A 22,817-nucleotide genomic window follows, 5' to 3' on the forward strand; every position below is an offset into this window, starting at 1 on the left:
TTCCTCTGGAGTAGGAAATGGCAACCCACTCCAGTATTCTTGTCAGGATAATGCCATGGACAGAGGAGCCTGGTTGGCTACAGTCCATGGGGTTGCAAAGAGTCAGACAGGACTGAGTGTGCCCACGCATGCATGTGTGCGCACACACACACACACACACACACACAGAGGATTCTAATTCTATTACTTTAGACTGTGGTGCAGGGATTGTGTGTCTAAGATCCAGCAACCCTTGTATAAAGCATGGAATAGAATTAAACCTGACTTAGGGATGGAGTGCCTGCCACATAGTAGGGGCTTGCTTAGTAAGTATTGCTACTGCAGAACACAGATTAGCCATGGTAAATAGATAACAATATAGAATAATTAGAAAAATCTGTGACCCACAAGACTGTTACCATAGTTCATAGCTGGTGACCAGGGGGTTGTTTGAACTTCTAGAGTTGGACAGAAATTCTATGCCACAGGTCCCTTTCAGCTTTCCTACCATAGATTGATTGTTCATCATGGGTTCTTGTCATCATTGAGCCACTTTTTCAGCCACCATAGCAAAGTGTTTTTGGTCCTCTCATATTTTTTTATGTTCCTGGAGATCTCAGGCTGGCAGAACAAATTGGAGATAGAAAGAGTAAGTTGATTTTTTTGAAACTGTGATCTCTCATTTTGAGAACTATTTCAGGCTTCATTCTTCACTCATAAGTCCCTTTGGAGGTACTCAGCACTTTGGCCTTGTTCATAAAAGAAACTTATTGAAAGAAATGACATACCTGTCTGTTCTCATTCAGCTCATGAGTCCCTGTTTTTCTCTACTTTTTCACCTTTTTCCATGGCTGTTGAATTAGCAATGTTTTGGGTATCCACTGCATGCCTGGCCCTGTGCTGACCATTGGAAATACAGTGATGAACTGGACAAAGCCCCTACCTAGTTAGGGGAAAGAGACAATAAATGGCCATACATAGTGATGAGGGATATAAAGTAAATCAGCTGGGTGAGGTGACAGAATGATTGTTGGGGATGCACATGACTTCTGATACAGTGACAGGAAAGATTTCTAAGAAGGTGAAACCTGAGGTGAGATCTGGAGTTTGAGAATAAACCAGCCATGTGAAGATCAGCAGGTGAAAACTTCTGCCAGAGGGAAACAGATGCAAAGTCTCCTCTCACCCCACAGGCTCCATGACACATATAAGAAGCTCTACTGTAAGCCCATGTGAGCAGGATGGATGGGAGAAGGCTGGGAAATATCCTTCGGTCACCTGTGAATGCCCGCAGATGTAATCGGTGCTTCTGACTGATAGATGTGCTTTAAGTGCTCTATATACAGGCTGGGGACTGGGTGATTGTCTTGAAATTTCCCCCCATAGTCAAATTTTTCAAGAACTAAAAATAACAAATTGGCAGTCTACCCACATGTATTCTTTTGTAGCATCCAAGGACACTACCATAGCATGATGGATCATATTATGAGCTGTCTTAGTTATGTGATGAGTTGTGTTATAAAAGTGAAGCAAAGTTTCATCTTGGTGAAATGCTTAGCAGAGGGAACAGTATTTCCAGTCTGACTGTCTGGGTCCTCCTCCCCACCCCCATTTTTCAGTTCTGTTCTTTTCCTTCTTGCATAGGTAAGTGCAAACAACACATCTTAGAAAGAGCATGAGCCCCTGTTTGCTTATTGCTGCTATGCAAGGGGGAGAGTTGGAGCGGAAGGGGTTCTGACAGCCATTTCTTTATCTCAGCACATAGGCTAATAAGAGGAACGGATATCTATGAGATGTTAATGTGGCCAGTGAAAAGATATCCTGCAATAGCCAACTTTCCCTTGGCCCCCATCTCCACTCCGTGAGGTCTCGAAGACATAGATACAAAGGCCAGGTAAATGCATGATCTTTATTGCTCTTAAGCTATTCAGGCAAAAATGTTATGGTTCTCTGGAAATTGACTCAACCACATGGTAGCCTCTTACTTGCTTCTCATTACACGTTCTTTCTTTCTTTTTTTATGGGGTATAGTTGTTTTACAGTATTTTGCTAGTTTATTTAAAAAGTCAAAAATGGAACTACCATATGACCCAACAATCCCACTCCTGGGAATATACCCTGTATTGGTCACTCGGTCGTGTCTGACTCTGTGACTGCATGGACTGTAGCCCACAAACCTCCTCTGTTGATGGAATTCTCCAGGCAAGAATACTGGAGTGGGTAGCCATGCCCTTCTCCAGGGGATCTTCCTGACCCAGGGATCGAACCCAGGTCTCCTGCATTGCAGGCAGATTCTTTACCATCTGAACCACCAGGGGCATTGCAGCACTATTTGCAGTTCCCAGGACATGGAAACAACCTAAATGTCTCTTGACATTTGGATATGGATCAAGAAGATATGGTATATACACAATGGGATATTACTCAGCCATTGAAAGGAATGAAATTGGGTCATTTGTAGAGATGTGGATGGATCATTGCTCTTTACTTCTATTCAGCTGTGACAAGGCCATCCTTCTAGTCCATTTACTAAGGCTGGAGGCAGGCTTTTTCAGTTTAGGACATGTCAGGTAGGCTGTGTGGTCTTCTTGGTACTTTCTTCCTCAGGCCCAAATCCAAGCCTGTGTAGTTTTTACTTTGTGGTGAGAAAGGTGCAAGAAATAGGGAAAGAGAAAATATATCTACCTAAGGGCCAGTGTTGTTGTTGTTGTTGTTCATGGCTAAGTCATGTCTGACTCTTTGTGACCCCATGGACTGCAGCACGCCAGACTTCCTTGTCCTTCTCTATCTCCTGGAGTTTGCTCAGACTCATGTTCATTGAGTTAATGATGCTATCCAACCATCTCATCCTCTGTTGCCCCCTTCTCTTCCTGCCCTCAATCTACCCCAGCATCAGGGTCTTTTTTAATGAGTTGGCTCTTTGAATCAGGTGGCCAAAGTATTGGAGTTTCAGCTTCAGCATCAGTCCTTCCAATGAATATTCAGGACTGATTTCCTTTAGGATGGACTGGTTTGACCTCCTTGCAGTCCAAGGGACTCTCAAGAGTCTTCTCCAGAACCACAGTTCAAAAGCATCAGTTCTTTGGTGCTAAGCCTTCTTTATGGTCCATCTCTAACATCCATACATGACTACTGGAAAAACCATAGCTTTGACTATATGGACCTGTTTTTTTTGGCAAAGTGATGGTTTTGCTTTTCAATACACTGTCTAGTGTCATAGCTTTCCTTCCAAGGAGCAAGTATCTTTTAATTTCATGGCTGTAGTTAATGTCCACAGTGATTTTGGAGCCCAAGAAAATAAAAGCAACCACTGACCAGTGAAGAGCTAGTCAAATTTGCTGAGCCCATGCATCTCAAGTGTTCGACTCCCAGGAGGTGGAACTTCACTACTCCAGCAGAGGGGGAGTCACCCCAATGCCAACTCAGTGTGAGCTTCAGTGCCCTTCAGTTGCTTGAGATTTTTCTAAATAAATATTCACTTTCATGTCCAATTTCAAATTTGGAATTCTTTATTCTTTTTCCTAAAGAGTACTCCTCAAATTGTGTGAGACATGTGTCTCACAAAGCTGAGGCCCGCTCCTGGATACCAGTGGGACTGCTGCAGGGAGGCCCTGAAGACCAGTCATTTGAAAACATACAGGAACCTAGAGGAAGATTGGACTGTGGTGTATAAAATTAAAATATCTGCAATTCCAAGGCCTGGGTTCTGGCAGTCCTGCTGTAGGATCCTTTAAAAAGCACAACATAAGGAAGGATGAATAGTTGCAAAAGCAGAATGGAGAACTTCTGTATACTGTCCACTCAGATTTCCCAGTTAACATTCTGCAGTATTTGCCTTATCATTTGTCTCTGTCCTTCTCTCTCCCTCTCACATACACATGCACACATACATACACATGAACACATGCACACACACACTGTTTCTTTTTTCAGTCATCCATTCAAGTGTGGGTAGCAGGCACATGACCCATTACCCCCAAACACTTCAGTATATATTTATTAAACAAAAGATATCCACTAATAGGGCCACAGTGTACCCATCGAAATCAGGCAATTGCCACTGATTTCTTGCTAATGTATCACTCAGAGATTTCATTAAAATTTTACCCATTTGCACAATAACATTCTTTCAGGTTGAGAATCCAAACAAGAGTCACATATTGCATTTAGTCATCATTTCTTTTTGGTTTATTTGAACTTGTCAGAGTTTTTTCAGTCCTTCTTTGCCCTTCCAGGTCTTTGAGCTTTTGGAGTCTAAGCCAGTTACTTCGAGAATATCCCTAAATTTGAGTTTGTCTGATTGTTCCTCAAAATTAGATTAATGATTTTTTCTCCAGCAGCACCACAAAAGTGAGAGTATGCACGTAATGTTGATTTGTTCTGTTCCTGGGGATGTTAACTTTTTTCACTTGGTTAAGATATTATGTGCCAGATCTTTCTGCTGTAAAATTAATTAGTAAGTGTTTGGTGGGGTGCTACTTTGAGATTATGTAGCTATCTTATTCCTCATCAAGCCAAGCCCTTTTGGTTTGGCTCTTATATCCTTTTAGCATCAATTCTTTGAGAACTCCCCTATGTTCTGGCACAAGATGATCTAAGCTTACTTGTATTTTCCTTGCTCTGGCCCTGATATCAGTTATTTCTTTGTGGATGTCTTGTTCTTTTTAGTATAAAATGGTGTTTACAAACCAAGATCTAGGAGCTAGGTGTGCTCATTGCAGTGAGGGTATTGAACAGAGAGGTAGATAATAGGTATATATTATATATATATATATATGCTATATATATAATAACATATATATACACATATATATGAGTTTACACATACACACATCTCTAGTAATTTCTATATTTTTCCTATCCATATATGTTAAAACCATTAGTTTATAGAAATACCTCTTGTTACAACATGACATGAAATGTTTTATTCTGGCTTTCCGCTTTCCCATACTTGAAGATAGTAAGAATCTTGCCTCCCATTATCCTTAGTCCTTTGTTTTTCTCAGCTTCTTGCATGTAGTTTTCTCAGTCCCTTGTATGTAATCTATCTCCAGGTCATGTGTGCTAACTCCTTAGGCCTGTGCCACTGCATCACTCTAGCTGAGACTTACCCTCCCCACCACATACAACCTACTGAGAGTTCCCCTATTCCATCCCCAGTAGGACTTAAACCAAGAGCTGTCCTTCTCCTGGCCCTGGTTGGCAATTTTGAGAGCTCTCTACTGGCCCAGCATGTGACTGACCCCAGCATCCATTGTCTGATTGTTTCCACTCAGCCCTGGTTGCATGTAAGCCAGGAGTTCCCTTTAGCTCCAGTGAACCATCCACCAAGAATTGAGAAGTCTCCCACTTCTTTATCCCATTTTCCATAGTCTCGGTGGCTTAGTGGTTAAGAGTTAACTCCCTAGCCTCCGAAGTGTACCAATGCATGCTGCTTGGGTACAGGACAGAGGTTTAATAATTGAAACTGATCAGTAAATTATTGATCAGGGAAGGGAGACTGATTATGGTTGAAGGTAATTATGACAGAGAAATGAAACTGGTTTATGCTTATATTCTGTGCTAGTCATTTGCCTGTTTGCTCTCAGATCTATTCCCCTGCTCTCTGGTATAGGCAACTACATATCCCAGGCTACCTTGCCAGTTGGCTTCCAACTAGTTTTGTCCACTGGGAGGCTTTACAGGAGGTTGGAGAGCAGGTAGAAGAAGCCAGGGTAACTTCATCTTTCCCTCTGCCTTGGGCAGTGTCTCCACCAGTGGCTATTTCTCCTCTATGACGCCAGTTTCTGTTAGACTTGCCATGGTTCTGCTTTCATCCGGTTGACCTACACTCCTGAGTTCCAATACCACCACCTTCTCCATTTGTTCTACTTGCCCCAAGAGTAGCAGTAGCCTCCTACTATTTCTAATTTCTTGATTACTACCTTTCTGGTTCTCAGTTCTTCCATATTCTGGGTAACCAATTCCCTGAATTAGAGTCCTTTTGCTTTAAACATCTAGAGTGATTTATATTTTCATAACTTAACCTTTAAAGTTGCCCAACAAGTTGATTCTCCTTAATATATTTGTAACAGAAGACTGGAACTACTGTAGGCAACTTTTTCCCATTTGGAGAGTTTGTCTGAGATTGTTGTGTTGTGTTTGTTGCTTAATTGTGTCTGACTCTTTGTGACCCCATGGACTGTAGCCCACCAGGCTCTTCTGTCCAAGGGATTTTCCAGGCACGAATACTGTAGTGGGTTGCCATTCCCTTCTCCAAGAGAGATTCCTGACCCAGGGATCGAACCCGGGTCTCCTACATTGCAGGCAGGTTCTTTACCGTCAGAGCCACCAGGGAAGCTATCTGAGATGGAAACCCACACAAAGAAGATGAAGCTGGAAGACATGAAGATCTTGGTGACTTTGAACAAGTTTTTGATCAACCATTACCTGGAGCTAGTAACCCCTGAACTTTCCAGTTACTTGAACCAATCAAACCATTTTTTTGTTTTAGTCACAGTTGTTACATTTCTGTTTAGGTATATTGACTGTCAGATTAATTACAAATTATAGGTCATTTCCTCTTTGATTCATACAGGTGACTCAGGTTCAATTTGAAAGACCGTATCCAGATGGAACATATTTCATTGTGTGATTTACTTATTTGCATTCCTAAAAGAGCAGATTTTCTTACAGCCTCACTTGTATATTGGTCTTTCTGTCTTTTTAATGTGTGATTCCCCTTTTCCTCTCTGAGCTGCCACATTCTGACAGGGTCTCATATATCCACTATATCAGTGGAAGGGACAAAATAAAAAATTTATATCATCCACATGACAGACCTGAAAAACTAGCCTCTCATTTAAATATTGCAAAAAATTGAGTTATATGCTACATAAGTGACAGGAGAATGGGGCTCTTAATCTATGTGAAAGGAAATTGGATTCAAGTTGTTTTATCTCTTGCAGATGTTCAACATTATTTTTGTCAGCTAGTAGTTAAGTTGAAGAGAGACATCTTTCTCAGAATAGAAACATGAAATAATAATGTCCTCCAGCATCATCTCATCATGTTAAGCCATGAGATGGATGATATCCCGATGTGAAAAGATGCAAATGATACTGAGTTTTGAAGTATTTGTTGGAGCAGAGGAGAGGCTGAAGTTTTGTTTTACAATATACTGCTTCTGCATGAAAAAGATAAGGAATTCCAGAGAAAATTTGTTAATAAAAAAAAGGCAGGGGTGTGGTAGGGGAGGGAATGTTTCCTAAATTTCCACAGTTTCCTAAGAGATTTGTTTTGGACAGGAATCCTGTAAAGATTTGGGTTTAAAACATTCCTGCAGAAAGTTGGCACTAGCATGGGTAAGGACTCAGTGTCCTTGGGGGCCAAGTCCAGAGTGTGTTGCTTAGATTTGTTCTGCTTTTATTCATGACGCAGGGACACGAGGCTTCCCAGGATGACTTGGTCTTGGGTGTGCCATGGCCTCTCACCTTTCCCCTCTTCAGCAAGTGCTCTGGTTTCTCTCTCCTGACATAGGTCTGTTTATCACCCTCTGCGGTTCTCAGTCCTTATACCTGAGTCATGACATGCCTTCTATCTACAAGCTCAGCCCTATCCTGAGTTAATCCAGACATGTCGGAAAGCTATCTTAGCAGCCCAGACCACTGAGGTCTGTGATGAGATGTGCTGCTTTGAGACACCCAGCTGGTGTGCTGGAGGGACGTTAGGGAGTGTCCCAGAATGGTGGCTTCCTGTAAAGAGTGAGTTTTCCTATCTGGTGTCTGAGTGTTCCTGACACTGTGATGCCTAAACTAGGACTGGAATCCTAGTCAACTAGGCTGGGCCATGAGGCCTCAGGGGAAAGTGACAGATTCTCCCTCTACCAGTCCCCATAGCTGTTCTCAGAGGACCAGACATGTTTCTGGGTTGATTTCTTCAGGCCCCAGGCTGCCTCGTTCAGCCTCCCCATGTTGCCCTGCTTCTCTCCAGCTTCTGTGTAGCTGATACGTCAGCATTTCACACATCTGTTTAATGGCTGTCCTGACACGTGCCTCAGGATTTTGGATCCTCCCTGGACTATACCTAAGCAATAGAACATAATTAAACCATGAAAGAATTACTTGATATTTTCGCCCTAACTCCTAGTATTTACTAACACATTTTTAAATGTTATTGTAGCTGGATTTGAGTTGCATATTATAAATGGCATTTTGAATAATAATAGCACAACAATTTAACTTATGTACAGATTCTGTGCTAAGAACTTCACATTCATTATTTAATTCAAATGTGCAGCAAGATATTTATTTCATCGTATTTCAGAGGAGGAAAAGAGTTCCTAAGAGGCTAATTTCTGTCATATCATATAGAAATGGAATTACAAACCATGTCTGCTTGATGTTAAAGTTAATGCTTTTAACCATGAAAATATCCTGACTCACACACTGGGCATGTGATTTATACCTTTTTAATAATAATTCATAGTTTGAAGGTGATCTCACTGAAGGTTAAAATAAATATGTTGCGTTTCTATTTTGTTTATAGGAAGAAATAGGGCAGGAAGTGGAAATGGGTACAAATGAAATTACTTATTTAAATTTTATCATACATTAGCATTTATAAATACCTAAAAAATGCAACAAGAACAGCTCATGTATTATCTACTGCATGTGTGCTCAGGAACACACCCCCATCTGCATATAGCATAGGTTTATTCTTACACATGCTATTTTTTAGGGATTAGTATATGCTGGGTGCTTTATAGAAATTACCCACTGTCTTAGACTCAAGTTTCCCAGAAGGTAGAGTCAAGCATAAGGCTAAGAATAAAGCACTGATCATTTATTTTGAGGCATAAACCCAGAACAGCAAAACTGATGAAAAAGGAAAGTGAGGCAAGAGTAGCTGTGAAGCAGTGCAGTTACTGCACTGACTAGGGCTTCGTAAGAAGTATAGAGGACCAGGCCAGCCATTCAGCAAGCGTGTCTGCATAACAGTGTGGGGCTTTTTTGGAAAGACCCTGTAAAGAAATCTCATCTCGAAGCAGTTTATTGAAGAACAGAAAGTGGGGCAGTTTACTTTCTGGTATCTCTCCTATCTCTGTTTTTCCACTGGTGAAAATTTGTCCAGTTCAGAGTTAATTTTGTCATACTTCAGTAGTTGCCAGAGGGCAGCATCCCAGATCCTGGGGGGTGTTGTGTTTCATTCAAATATTGAAATGGCAAGAAGACTGAGCAACTCTGGGCACATGAGTGGTCGGTCCAGCAGTGTATAGGTAGCCGAGGAGGAAGCTCTCCCAGGCCAAGAAAATGGGTGGTCCTCCATGGAAACAAAAGGCAGACCTGTCTAATGAGGAACATAACCTTTATGGTTGATGTATCTGCTTATAATTCACAGCAACCCTGAGAGGTATTATTATATTTCTTACTTTAAAGCAGAGGAAGCAAGCTAATTTGCCCTGGATCGCAAAACAGTGAGCAGTCAAGCCAGAATTGGAATTCAGATCAGTTTACTTTCAAATTTTATGCTCTGTCCAGTATGTTACTTATATTTTGCTGCATGAATTAATTTGATTAAAATATGATAACAATAATACAAAGTCCTTGTGAAAAATACTGAAAATGAACAAAATAATCATTCATAATCTATAGACTCAAAAATAATCCTTTAAAAATCTTTTTAGCTTTTTCAACTGTTTTTATCTTTTCAGTTCAGTTCAGTCGCTCAGTTGTGTCTGACTCTTTGCGACCCCGTAGACTGCAGCACACCAGGCTTCCCTGTCCATCAGCAATTCCCAGAGCATGCTCAAACTCATGTCCATCAAATTGCTGATGCCATCCAACCATCTCATCCTCTGTCATCCCTTTCTCCTCCTGCCTTCATTATTTCCCAGCATCAGGGTCTTTTCTTTCTTTGCATCAGGTGGCCAAAGTATTGGAGTTTCAGCTTCCCCATCAGTCCTTCCAATGAATATTCAGGACTGATTTCCTTTAGGATTGACTGATTGGATCTCCTTGCAGTCCAAGGGACTCTCAAGAGTCTTCTCCAACACCACAGGTCAAAAGCATAAATTCTTTGGAGCTCAGCTTTCTTTATGGTTCAACTCTCACATCCATACATGACTACTGGAAAAACCATAGCTTTGACTAGACGGACCTTTGTTGGTAAAATAATGTCTCTGCTTTTTAATATGCTGTCCAGGTTGGTCATAGCTTTTCTTCCAAGGAGCAAGCGTCTTTTATTTCATGGCTTCAGTCACCATCTGCAGTGACTTTGGAGCCCAGAAAAATAGTCTGTCACTGTTTCCATTGTTTCCCCATCTATTTGCCATGTAGTGATGGGACCGGATGCCATGATCTTAGTTTTCTGAATGTTGAGTTTTAAGCCAACTTTTTCACTTTCAACAAGAGACTCTTTAGTTCTTCACTTTCTGCATTAAGGATGGTGTCATCTGCGTATCTGAGGTTATTGATATTTTCCCCAGAAGTCTTGATTCCGGATTGTGCTTCATCCAGCCCAACATTTCTCATGATGTACTCTGCATATAGGTTAAATAAGGGTGAAATATATATAGCCTTGACATACTCCTTTCTCAATTTGGAACCAGTCTGTTGTTACATGTACAGTTCTAACTGTTGCTTCTTGACCTGGTTACAGATTTCTTAGGAGGCGGGTAAGGTGGTGTGGTATTCCCATCTCTTTAAGAACTTTTCAGTTTGTTGTGATCCACACAGTCCAAGGCTTTGGCATAGTCAATAAAGCAGAAGTAGATGTTTTTCTGAAACTCTCTTGTTTTCTTGATGATCCAACAGATGTTGACAATTTGATCTCTGGTTCTTCTGCCTTTTCTAAATCCAGCTTGAACATCTGGAAGTTCTTGATTCAAGTACTGTTGAAGCCTAGCTTGGAGAATTTTGAGCATTACTTTACTAGCATGTGAGATGAGTGCAACTGTGCAGTAGTTTGAACATTCAAACATTCAAAAGTTTTTATCGTTTAGTTTTTCTGTATTTTTACTCAGTTGAGATGATACAAATAGTTTAGGCTCTGGTCATTGATCAATATACCAATATATCAATATATCCTTTGTCAATAGTAACTATTATGATTCCATAAAAGTACCCGGTTATAGCATTATGTGCTTTGGAAGAAGTAGGTCTATGATCCATTGTCTGCCTTTACTGGGGAAAAGGAGTATTTTCCTAACTAAGAAGGATAGTAAGTCAACTAGTCTAATCTTGTAAGTGCTAACTTAAAGACAAATTTGCCAATGACAAACCTCCCAACAAACTAAACGATTTTGTGGACAGATGACTCCTTATCCATGGAATGCTTTTAGTAGAATGAACTTTGTGTTTAAGATTTCTTTGGTAAACAAATCTGGAATCTTCAGATTTATGGGACATGGATTCTGGAAAATGTCATGTAAACTATGTAGGTATCTGAGTAGAAAATGGAAATGTTTCAGATGTTTCCTGAACTAAGGAGCTCCCTCTGGGTAGTAAGGTGGCTGCATACCTTTGCAGAGACCTCATCTATGATTTTGGACCAGAGTGCTCCTAACACAGAAGGAATACAGGGAATTGTGTGAGGGGTTGTGAACCTCTCCCCATTGGACCTGTGCCTCTTCATTACTTACACGTTTGAAATTATTAGTAAAGCTTGGTAATGGCTAAGATTGTCTTACGTGTGAGCCATATTTAACAGCAGATTTTTTGTTGTGTCTTGTGCTATCTCAATTCATAACTATGTCCTCACTAATGACATTTTAACCATATAATTGTTTTTCAGTTGTTAAGTTGTGTCTGATTCTTTGATGCCCCATGGACTACAGCATGCCAGGCTTCCCTGTCCTTCACCATCTCCCAGAGTTTGCTCAAACTCATGTCCATTGTGTCTGTGATGCCATCCAACCATCTCATCCTCTGCCACCCCCTTCTCTTCCTGCCTTAAATCTTTCCCAGAATCAAGGCCTTTTTCAGTGAGTCAGCTCTTCACATCAGATGGCCCAAGTATTGGAGCTTCGGCATCAGCCCTTCCAATGAATTTTCAGGGTTGATTTCCTTTAGAATTGACTGGTTTGATCTCCTTGCTGTCCAAGGGACTCTCAAGAGTCTTTTCCAACACCACAATTCAAAAGCATCAATTCTTTGGCATTCAGCCCTCTTTAGGGTCCAACTCCCCACATATATACATGACCACTGGAAGACCACAGCTTTGACTATATGGATCTTTGTGAGCAAAGTGATGTCTCTGTTTTTTTGTTTTTTTTTTTTAAACACTGTCTAGGTTTGTTATGACTTTCCTTCCAAGGAGCTAGAGTCTTTTAATTTCATGGCTGCAGTCACCATCCACAGTGGTTTTGGAGTCCAAGAAAAGAAACTTCTACTTTTTTCTCTTTCTATTTGCTGTGAAATGATATGACCAGATGCCATGATCTTAGTTTTTTGAATGTTGAGCTTTCAGCCAGCTTTTTCACTCTTCCTCTTTCACCCTCATCCAGAGGCTCTTTAGTTCCTCTTCACTTTCTTCCATTAGAATGGTATCATCTGCTTATCTGAGATTGTTGATATTTCTCCTGGTAATCTTGATTCCAGCTTGTGATTCATCCAGCCCAGCATTTCCCATGATGTACTCTGCATATAAGTTAAATAAGCAGGGTAACAGTATATAGCCTTAACGTATTCCTTTCCCAATTTGGAACCAGTTCATCATTCCATGTAAGGTTCTAACTGTTGCTTCTTGACCCACATACAGGTTTCTTAGGAGGCAGGTAAGGTGGTCTGATAGTCCTATTTCTTTAAGAATTTTCCACAGTTTGTTGTGATCCACAGAGTCAAAGGCTTTTGCATAGTCAGTGAAGCAGATGTATGTGTTTTTCTGGAATTCCCTCATTTTCTCAATGATCCAACAGATGTTGGCAATTTGATCTCTGGTTTCTCTGCTTTTTCTAAATCCAGCCTGTATATCTGGAAGTTCTCAGTTTTGCTGAAGGCAAGGTTAAAGGATTTTAAGCATAACCTTACTAGCATGTGAAATGAGAGCAATTTTACTGTAGTTTGAAAATTCTTTGGCATTGCCTTTCTTTGGGATTGAAATGGAAACTGACATTTTCCTGTCCTGTGGCCACTGCTGAATTTTCCAAATTTTCTGACATATTGAATGCAGCCCTTTAACAGCATCATCTTTTAGGATTTGAAATAGGACAGCTGGAATTCCGTCACCTCCATTAGTTTTGTTTGTAGTGATGCTTCCTAAGGCCCACTTGACTTCACACTTCAGGATGTCTGGTTTTAGCTGAGTGACCACAGCATTGTGGATATCCGGGTCATTAAGACCTTTTTGTATAGTTCTTCTGTGTTTCTATTTATTTAATTTACTTATTGTTGGCTGTGCTATTTTGGCTATTCATTTATTTATTTTTACTTATTTATTTATATCCTGGTCGTTAAGGCCTTTTTGATTAGTTTCGCTGTGTTTCTTTTTTTTTTTTTTTTTAGTGTTTTTTAATTTTTTTTTTTAATTTTTTTGTTAGTTGGAGGCTAATTACTTCACAACATTTCAGTGGGTTTTGTCATACATTGTGTTTCTTTTTATTTTATTTATTTGTATTACTTGTTGCTTTGTGTGCACTTTCTCTAGTTGCAGTGAGCAGGGTCTGCTCCTCATTGCGGTACGCAGGCTCCTCACCGTGGTGGCTTCTCTTGTTGCAGAGCGTGGGCTCTAGGTGTGTGAGCTTCAGTAGTTGTAGCACGTGGGCTCAGTAGTTGTGGCCCATGGGCTCTAGAGCTCGGGCTTAATAGTTGCAGTGCACAGGCCCAGTTGCCCTGTGGCATGTGGGATCCTCCTGTACCAGGAATCAAACCCATGTCCCTTGCATTGTCAGATCACTGGACCACCAGGGAAGTCCCTAGTGTTTTGTAACTTTAAATAATACTGAAATACACAACTCTGATCAAATCATTATATATGTTTTTTATGGACTTCCCTGGTAGCTCAGCTGGTAAAGAATCTGCCTGCAGTGCAGGAGACCCTGGTTTGATTCCTGGGTCAGGAAGATCCTCTGGAGAAGGGACAGGCTACCCACTCCAGTATTCTTATGCTTCCCTGGTGGCTCAGCTGGTAAAGAATCTGCCCACAATGCGGCAGACCTGGGTTTTACCCCTGGGTCGGGAAGACCCCATGGAGAAGGGAATGGCTACCCACTCCAGTATTCTGGCCTGTAGAATTCCATGGACTGGGAGCTTCAGTAGCTGTAGCACATGGGCTCAGTAGTTGTAGCCGGTGGGCTCTAGAGCTGGAGCTTAATAGTTGCAGTGCACAGACCCAGTTGCTCTGTGTCATGTGGGATCCTCCTGTACCAGGGATCAAACCCACATCCCTTACATTGGCAGGTAGATTCCTAATCACTGGACCACCAGAGAAGTCCTTAATGTTTTGTCACTTTTGGTAATTTTAAATACTACTGAAATACACAACTCTGATCAAATAATTATATATGTTTTGTATAGTTTCTTTTGAACGACTCCAAGAGAAGGAGTTTGTGATAATCTATTGCTTTGCTTCTTGTTCTTGCTATTTCAAGGAGAAAGAGGAGGGTCAAGAGGAAAAGAGGAAAAAAAGGAGAAAGAAGTAAGGAAAAGAGGAAAAAAGGGAGAAAGTAGTAAAGATAGAAGGAATTATCATTAGACTCTCCTATAAGCCTGGGATCTGTCTTCACTCTTGAATAATCATTCCTGCTGAAATCCTTCCACTCCTAGTTTTTGCTTCCAAATCCCATTCCTGCTCCATACCCTGAAATCCTGCAGGGCCCAACTAAGCTCTGCTTGATTCTTCTTATAATGATTACCCCTGACACAGCTACTGGGGGTCTTTCCAGGTGGCTCAGTGGTAAGGAGTCCACCTGCCAATGCAGGAGATGCAGGTTCAATCCCTGGGTCGGGAAGATCCCCTGGAAAAGGAAATGACAACCAGCTCCAGTATTCTTGCCTGGAAAATCTCATGGACAGAGGAGCCTGGTGGGCTACAGTCCACGGGGTTGCAAAGAGTTGGACACAACTTAGCTACTAAACAACAGGAGTAACTGGAGAAACCTCAAGCAGCTTGGTGTTTGAGCAGGGGAGATACATTTCTGGCATTCCAAGTTGGAGCTAGTGGTTTTATGGCACATCTAGGGCTTCTCTGCTGGCTCAGATGGTAAAGAATCCGCTTGCAATACATGAGACCTGGGTTTGATCCCTGAGTTGGGAAGATACCCTGTAGAAGGGCATGGCAACCCACCCAAATATTCTTGCCTGGAGAATCCCATGGACAGAGGAGCCTTCTGGGCTACAGTCCATGGGCTCTCAAAGAGTTGGACGTGATTGAGCGACTAAGCACATAGTACAGGGTTCTTAATCCAGAGAGAATTTGGTGGGGGAGAGGTTCAGTGAGTTTGGAGGGGAAAGTTATACCTTTAATTCACAAAAAGCTCTGCTTCTCTAAAAGATAGCTGACTGAAGCAAGTTGCAGTGGTGTGAGCTTTCCCATATTAAGAATTGTGTAGGGGCTTCTCTGCTAATTTGCTTTTCCTATCATTTAGTTCCTTGCTTCCTTTGTTTTCCCCATTTTCCTCTGGGGAGGAGTAGCGTCTGATGTAGTAGAATACGAGGCTGGGGATCAGTTAGTCCAGGTACCGACCTGTGCTCTGGGTGTTGGTAAATTGAAGTGTTGCACTCAGTGGTCTTCATACCTTCCACTTTGCCTTCTAGAAATGTTTGAATGTTAGATGAAGAAGTGCCATTAAATAAATGAAATTTCATTTCTAGAAAAAAATTCTAATACGTCCTCCCACCCCTTCAATTTTGATGCATTGATGAATAGAAAACTGCCCATGGAAGGCTTTGCATATAATCCTTCCTCTTTCATGCCCCTGACCTTTCTAGAGTGTACTTCAAGGAAGTACAAGCTGGTCTTGGAAAAATCCTACCTAGCCAGTTTCTTACAAATGAGGGGAAGTCAGAGGTATGGGTGCAGAGGGAGACCTGGGGAATGTTTTGAACTGAGATGGCTAATATTAAGCAACAAGAAACCCCTCATGTAGCCTGCAGGGGGTTCTGTGTGGTTGCCCTTTAAGCTGGGCACCGGGCTCCTGCTCTCCTCCCAGCTTAGACATGCTGGCTGAGCAGTACTGTGGGCAGACAGAAAGTGATAGCCCTTCCTAAAAATTTCTCAGTGTAATTCTTTGATTTCACACTTTCTTATTCTTAACAAAGAGGACTTAAAACATTAGGTGAAGATAGTTTAATATATTACTGAGATATGTTAGGGATGGGGAGGGACCATTAAAACTTGTAGGCCAAAGTCATTGTTTTCACTGGCTTCATTCTCCTGTGTTATTGTCCTTGACTTTAGGGTGTATGTGTGTGTAGGGTGTGTGTGTGTGTGTGAGTGTGTGTGTGTGTGCGCGCACGCGTTTGTGTGTGTTGCTCAGTCGTGTCCAGCTCTTTGCAACCCCATGGTCTTACTCACTCACAAAGAGAGTTCTCAGTAGTCTCTTTAAAACCCTTGATGAGTGCTCTAGCCTCCAAGTTGAGGGAATATCCCAAGAGTGAGGTAAAGAGCACTGCCCACAGGAGTTCCAGCTGCCCTAAATCTAAGGGGAGAAGTGTCCCAAGACACGGGAAATAAAGATTGACTGTAAGAATGTGACTTGGACCACATGTTTTCAGCAAAATGACACGTGATATTTTAAAATCTCAAGACCAGTGAACCATTCAAAGAGTCAAGGTTAATCAGAATAGAGCCCTATGGATAGATTCTGTTAAAATAATAACAATAAATTGGGAATGTAGAAACAATTTTTAAAAAAATGATGTAAAATATATACCACAGAGAAATTGTCTTTAGAACAATAGAAAGAATACACAGAAATTGTTCCTAGGGTCTCAAAGAGGTAAACCCTAACAAAAGTTACAGTCAGAGAAAAAAGTCTCAAAGAAGCAATAGAAAAGTTCACAGAAAAATTAAAAGGCAGTAGGAAAAGATGGGAAATGAACTAAAGAAATAGAAAAGGAAAAATAACACAGAGAGAATAAATGTTACTGAAAACATATGTATAGTGGCAGGTTTGACAACATCACCTAAAATGAAATGGTAATGAACAAAAGACATAAAAGAGATTTTAGACAAGGTTCTGGATATAAAAGTAAAATAAAGGTGATCCTATGTATACTAATTGACACTTTGAGAGAGAGAACAGAACAGATGGAACAGAAATGATTTCAATAATATAAAAGTTTCCTTCAGTAAAAGCCTGAATCAGCACATTGAAGCACGATCCAGTAAAGATTGGCACAATACAACCAATACCCAGCCATATCCTTAAAATGTTACTGAATACAAGATAAAGGAAGATTTATATGGGCGTGAAGAAAAGAAATTAAGTCACAAAGAAGGGAAAAGTCTGGCTGACTTCAGACTTCTTCATAGCAAGATTCAATGCCAAAAGATGTTGAGGGAATGCCAACAAAATGTTACTCAATAATTAACCATGCAAGTTCAAGTCTAAAGGCAACAGATAATCTCAATAATGCAAGTAGTTAGGCAATACAGTAGATAGGAGTCCTTGGGAAAAATAAGCTTAGTGGATCAGGAGATGAGTCACAATAAATGTAGCCATTTTATTGAATAAGTTGAATTAAATATTCAAATATAAAATCTTTACATTCTCCCCCGTCTTTAGACTGTCCTAGTCAAATATTCCTTTCTTGTTCTTTAAGCAATCTATTGGTCTGATCCCATCACTTTTCTGGTATTTTCAATTATTCAAAATCCAGCAAATCTTCTATCTCATATACAATTTAACTCTTATTTTCTTTCCAAGGTTGGGCACCTATGGCAGATGATGGGTACCAAAATATGTCTGTTTGGCGTATGAATTATTTTGAGTTAACTGCCAACCGAGAACCAGCAGATGTAGGAAAAAGCTCTTTACCTCCCTCCCCTAAAAATAGAGCACAAATTTTCCCTTTTGTAGAGGAAATTTACATTTGTAGAAAGTCTCTGTACCAGGAAGAGATGTACTCCCAGAAACAACATTTACCACCTGAGAGGATCTTAACTGCATAACAACACAGCCCTTATTTCTTACTCCTATAACCACTCTCCTCCACCCCAGAGGCTTAACCCCCCTTTCCTTTGTGTAGTCTAGGATGGTATATGTCATAATCATTTAGCCATTTCCTTGAGCCACATTATACTTTTTGAACTCCTGCACATAGTACATAATTAAAACTGTTTTTTCCTCTTCTTATTCTGTCTTTTATCAGTTTTATTCAGGGTTTCAGCCATTGAACCTAAGAGGGAGGAGGGAAAATAACTTTTCCTCCCCTACACAGAGACTCTTCTTCCTTCTCTCATCTCCTCTCCTTACCCTCTCTTTTGTCTGAGTCCTCTTCTCCTCTCGTGTGTTGTGGTGAGAAGGAGAGATGGGAGAGAATGGGTGAACATCACTTAGCGCCTTTGGGTGCTCTTTAGGTTTTTATTGCCTCTGATTCTATGTGAGAGGTCCAGATGCTGTTGCTTTCCAAAGGTGAATCAGGAGGGAAGGGGGCAGGGCACCACCTTCAAAAGAATGACGTGCCATTGTCATGGATGGGCTGGCATCTCCTCCCTCCTTTGGAAAGTATGAAAGTGAAAGTGTTAGTCACTCAGTTGTGTCCGACTCTTTTGTGACCCCATGGACTGTGGCCCACCAGGCTCCTCTGTCCATGGGATTTCCCTGGCAAGAATGCTGGAGTGGGTTGCCATTCCCCTTTCCAGGGGATCTGCCTGACCCAGGGGTCGAATCTGAGTCTCCTTCATTGCAGGGAGATTCTCCACTGTCTGAGGCACCAGGGAAGCCCAGGCCTCTCCCAGATTCTCCAGGTTAGTTGGTTAGTTTTCAGTGGAAGTGGCAGTGGCAGCACTGTGTTCCTTCTCGGGACCTTCTGGTGTGAGACAGTTCATGATGGTGGTTATTATGGTGCCTGGCAGAGCTGGGTGGTTTTGTGCAATGGTTCCCTAACCAAATGTAACTGTTTTAAACCTTGAAAACATAGAAATAATGGTTAACCAGTGTTGGGAGATAGAAGGAGGAAATGTGGAAGGGATTAAAAGTGTCAAATTTTGTCATCTTTCATGTGAAGGGATAAATAGATATTGTTCAACATTGTATGGTATGGTTAAAAATTATGATTTTCCTCTATAATTCTATATATTTTTTAAACCTTGGAGTAGTAGTTCTCACCTAGAAGCGATTTTGACCCACCTTTTCGGGGGCATTTGGCTCTGTCTGGAGACAGTTTTGGTTGTCTCACTGCAGGGAGGAGGGGGTTTCTACTGGTCTTGTGAGTACAGGCGAGGGATGCATCTAAAAATCCTACGAAGGGATTAACAGCCCCCCAAAGTGATATGAAAATTACTTGAAACCGAAAACATCTGAGCAGCTGCAAGAAGAAACATTCCCTAAACTTAAGCAGAGCCTCCTGAAAATACTGCCGTCAGTCCTTTTCTGAGGGAGTTTCCTCCTGAGGGGAGGTGACAGGGGAAGACTGACTCTTAGCACCAGCTGCCCATTAGCATCAAAAAGCCCAGTAGGATTGTTTTGGGGTGAAATGTCCTATAGATATCAATTAGGTCTAGCTGGTCCATTGTGTCATTTAAGGTTTGTGTTTCCTTGTTAATTTTCTGTTTAGTTGATCTATCCATAGTTGTGAGTGGGGTATTAAAGTCTCCCACTATTATTGTGTTACTATTAATTTCCTCTTTCATACTCGTTAGTGTTTGCCGTACATATTGCGGTGCTCCTATGTTGGGTGCATATATATTTATAATTGTTATATCTTCTTCTTGGATTGATCCTTTGATCATTATATAGTGTCCTTCTTTGTCTCTTTTCACATCCTTTATTTGAAAGTCTATTTTATCTGATATGAGTATTGCGACTCCTGCTTTCTTTTGGTCTCCGTTTGCATGAAATATTTTTTTCCAGCCCTTCACTTTTAGTCTGTATGTGTCTCTTGTTTTGAGGTGAGTCTCTTGTAGACAGCATATATAGGGGTCTTGTTTTTGTATCCATTCAGCCAATCTTTGTCTTTTGGTTGGGGCATTCAACCCATTTACATTTAGGGTAATTATTGATAGGTGTGGTCCCGTTGCCATTAACTTTGTTGTTTTGGGTTCACGTTTATACAACCTTTCTGCATTTCCTGTCTAGAGAAGATCCTTTAGCATTTGTTGAAGAGCTGGTTTGGTGGTGCTGAATTCTCTCAGCTTTTGCTTATCTGTAAAGCTTTTGAATTCTCCTTCATATCTGAATGAGATCCTTGCTGGATACAGTAATCTAGGTTGTAGGTTATTCTCTTTCATTACTTTCAGTACATCCTGCCATTCCCTTCTGGCCTGGAGGGTTTCTATTGATAGATCAGCTGTTATCCTTATGGGAATCCCTTTGTGTTGTTATTTGTTGTTTCTCCCTTGCTGCTTTTAATATTTGTTCTTTGTGTTTGATCTTTGTTAATTTGATTAATATGTGTCTTGGGGTGTTTCGCCTTGGGTTTATCCTGTTTGGGACTCTCTGGGTTTCTTGGACTTGGGTGGCTATTTCCTTCCCCATTTTAGGGAAGTTTTCAGCTATTATCTCCTCGAGTATTTTCTCATGGCCTTTCTTTTTGTCTTCTTCTTCTGGGACTCCTATGATTCGAATGTTGGGGCGTTTCACATTGTCCCAGAGGTCCCTGAGGTTGTCCTCATTTCTTTTGATCCTTTTTTCTTTTTTCCTCTCTGCTTCATTTATTTCCACCATTTTATCTTCTATCTGTTTATAATAGCCAGGACATGGAGACAACCTAGATGCCCATCAGCAGATGAGTGGATAAGGAAGCTGTGGTACATATACACCATGGAATATTACTCAGCCGTTAAAAAAGAATTCATTTGAATCAGTTCTAATGAGATGGATGAAACTGGAGCCCCTTATACAGAGTGAAGTAAGCCAGAAAGATAAAGAACATTACAGCATACTAACACATATATATGGAATTTAGAAAGATGGTAACGATAACCCTATATGCAAAACGGAAAAAGAGACACAGAAATACAGAACAGACTTTTGAACTCTGTGGGAGAATGTGAGGGTGGGATATTTCAAAAGAACAGCATGTATACTATCTATGGTGAAACAGATCACCAGCCCAGGTGGGATGCATGAGACAAGTGCTCGGGCCTGGTGCACTGGGAAGACCCAGAGGAATCGGGTGGAGAGGGAGGTGGGAGGGGGGATCGGGATGGGGAATACGTGTAAATCTATGGCTGATTCATATCAATGTATGACAAAAAAATAAATAAATAAATAAATAAAAATTAAAAAAAAAAATAAAAAAAAAATAAATTTTTCAAAATGAACATATTATGGATCAGAATATATGTTGCACATGACCTAAATAAAAATGACTTCAAAGAAATTAAAAAAAAAAAAAAAGCCCAGTAGGCTCTTTCGTACTTTCCCATTAATGCCCAACCTCCTCTTTTTAAAGTTAGTACATAAACCTTTATCTCTGGCTCTTCAGTGCGTTCATTCCTGAGTGCTCCCAAGTGCATGTATGAATAAACCCCTACTTTTTTCTAGTTAATATGTCTGTTGTCAGTTTATTTGCAGGACCCCTAACATGTGATGGATAGGGAGGCCTGGCATGCTGCAATTCATGGGGTTGCAGAGTCAGACACGACTGAGTGACTGAACTGAACTGAACTGAACATTTGGACCTAAGTGGATAAAATTTTCAATACCTACCATCCTCAACCCCCCATAGCAAACAGACATATTTTAAATATGAAAATCATTTTAGAGGGGAGAAGAGTTTTTCTGAACTTCAGTAATTTATTCCAAATAACTGCAGAATTTTTTTTTTTTTTGTAAAAGTGAAATAAAACCCAGCACAAAAATATATAGCCCTTATACCATGATCTTGATTTTGTAGAATTATGCCAATTTTTTCTAACTATACATGTATATACAGAGATGTTGCGAAAGGTGTTAGAAGGAAAAATGATGGATATTTACAGGTAGTAGAATTTGGAGTGATTGTTTCTTTCTCTTTGCCATCCCCCCCTCCTTGATCACTTAAAGCTTATTTTTCAATACTGATGAATATAATGTTTAGAAATGCAGTGGATTTTTTATTCTTTCTTACAGGAAAAGCAACGTCAACTATAAAAAAACCTTTTCAGTGGATCCCTTTGTGGATCAGGAGAAAAATCCAGCTTATTTCCTCTATTCCTTGTTCACACTGAAACAGAATGACATAGATATCAGTTACCAGGCCAACACTGCCTGCGTCTGCACGGTTGAAGAAGATCTTGGGGGCTGCTTGAAATGAGTTCTCTGTGCTGAACAGGTCAGGTAAGTCTTACTTTAACCTCATTACTCTTGCTCTCCTCCATCTTCAAGAGCAAAATCATGTATGTGTTCATTAATAAAACTTCTCTTCCGCGTCTCCTGCTCTTCAGGTGAGGCTCTGCCTGTGCCCAGGGCGCTGCCTCGCGTCCTCTTCATTCCGCCGGCTCTGATCTGTCCTTTGCACATGCGGTGGAGACACACACCGTGGTGTGGAGGGGCTGGCGAGGCCTCTTGCACCGTTGCTGCCCTCTTTCATGAAGGAACAAAGTTCTTTCATCTCTTACTTGCACATAAGTTGCAAAAATTATTTTATTTCTTAAAAATCTCCTTGAATAAGTTCCGCCAAGTACCTGAAACAATAGCCCCTTTTCACTTTGAAAAGCGCGAAAAAATAAATCTCCTTTCTTTATGGGTATCAAAGCCAAGCATATGTGCTCTA

At 40.8% G+C, this 22,817-nt stretch overlaps 1 long non-coding RNA gene across 1 annotated transcript in view; it reads left to right on the top strand.

The window, feature by feature from the left end:
• Positions 1-22,359, top strand: part of LOC122454577 — a 97,102-nt gene extending 74,743 nt beyond the window's left edge. The window contains exon 3 of the long non-coding RNA XR_006273442.1: positions 22,175-22,359. This is a non-coding gene — a long non-coding RNA (uncharacterized LOC122454577). The remainder of the gene's footprint in view (positions 1-22,174) is intronic.
• Positions 22,360-22,817: the final 458 nt, after the last annotated feature.

Source organism: Cervus canadensis, chromosome 16 (assembly GCF_019320065.1).
Source record: "Cervus canadensis isolate Bull #8, Minnesota chromosome 16, ASM1932006v1, whole genome shotgun sequence".
In the NCBI taxonomy this organism is placed as follows: domain Eukaryota; kingdom Metazoa; phylum Chordata; class Mammalia; order Artiodactyla; family Cervidae; genus Cervus; species Cervus canadensis.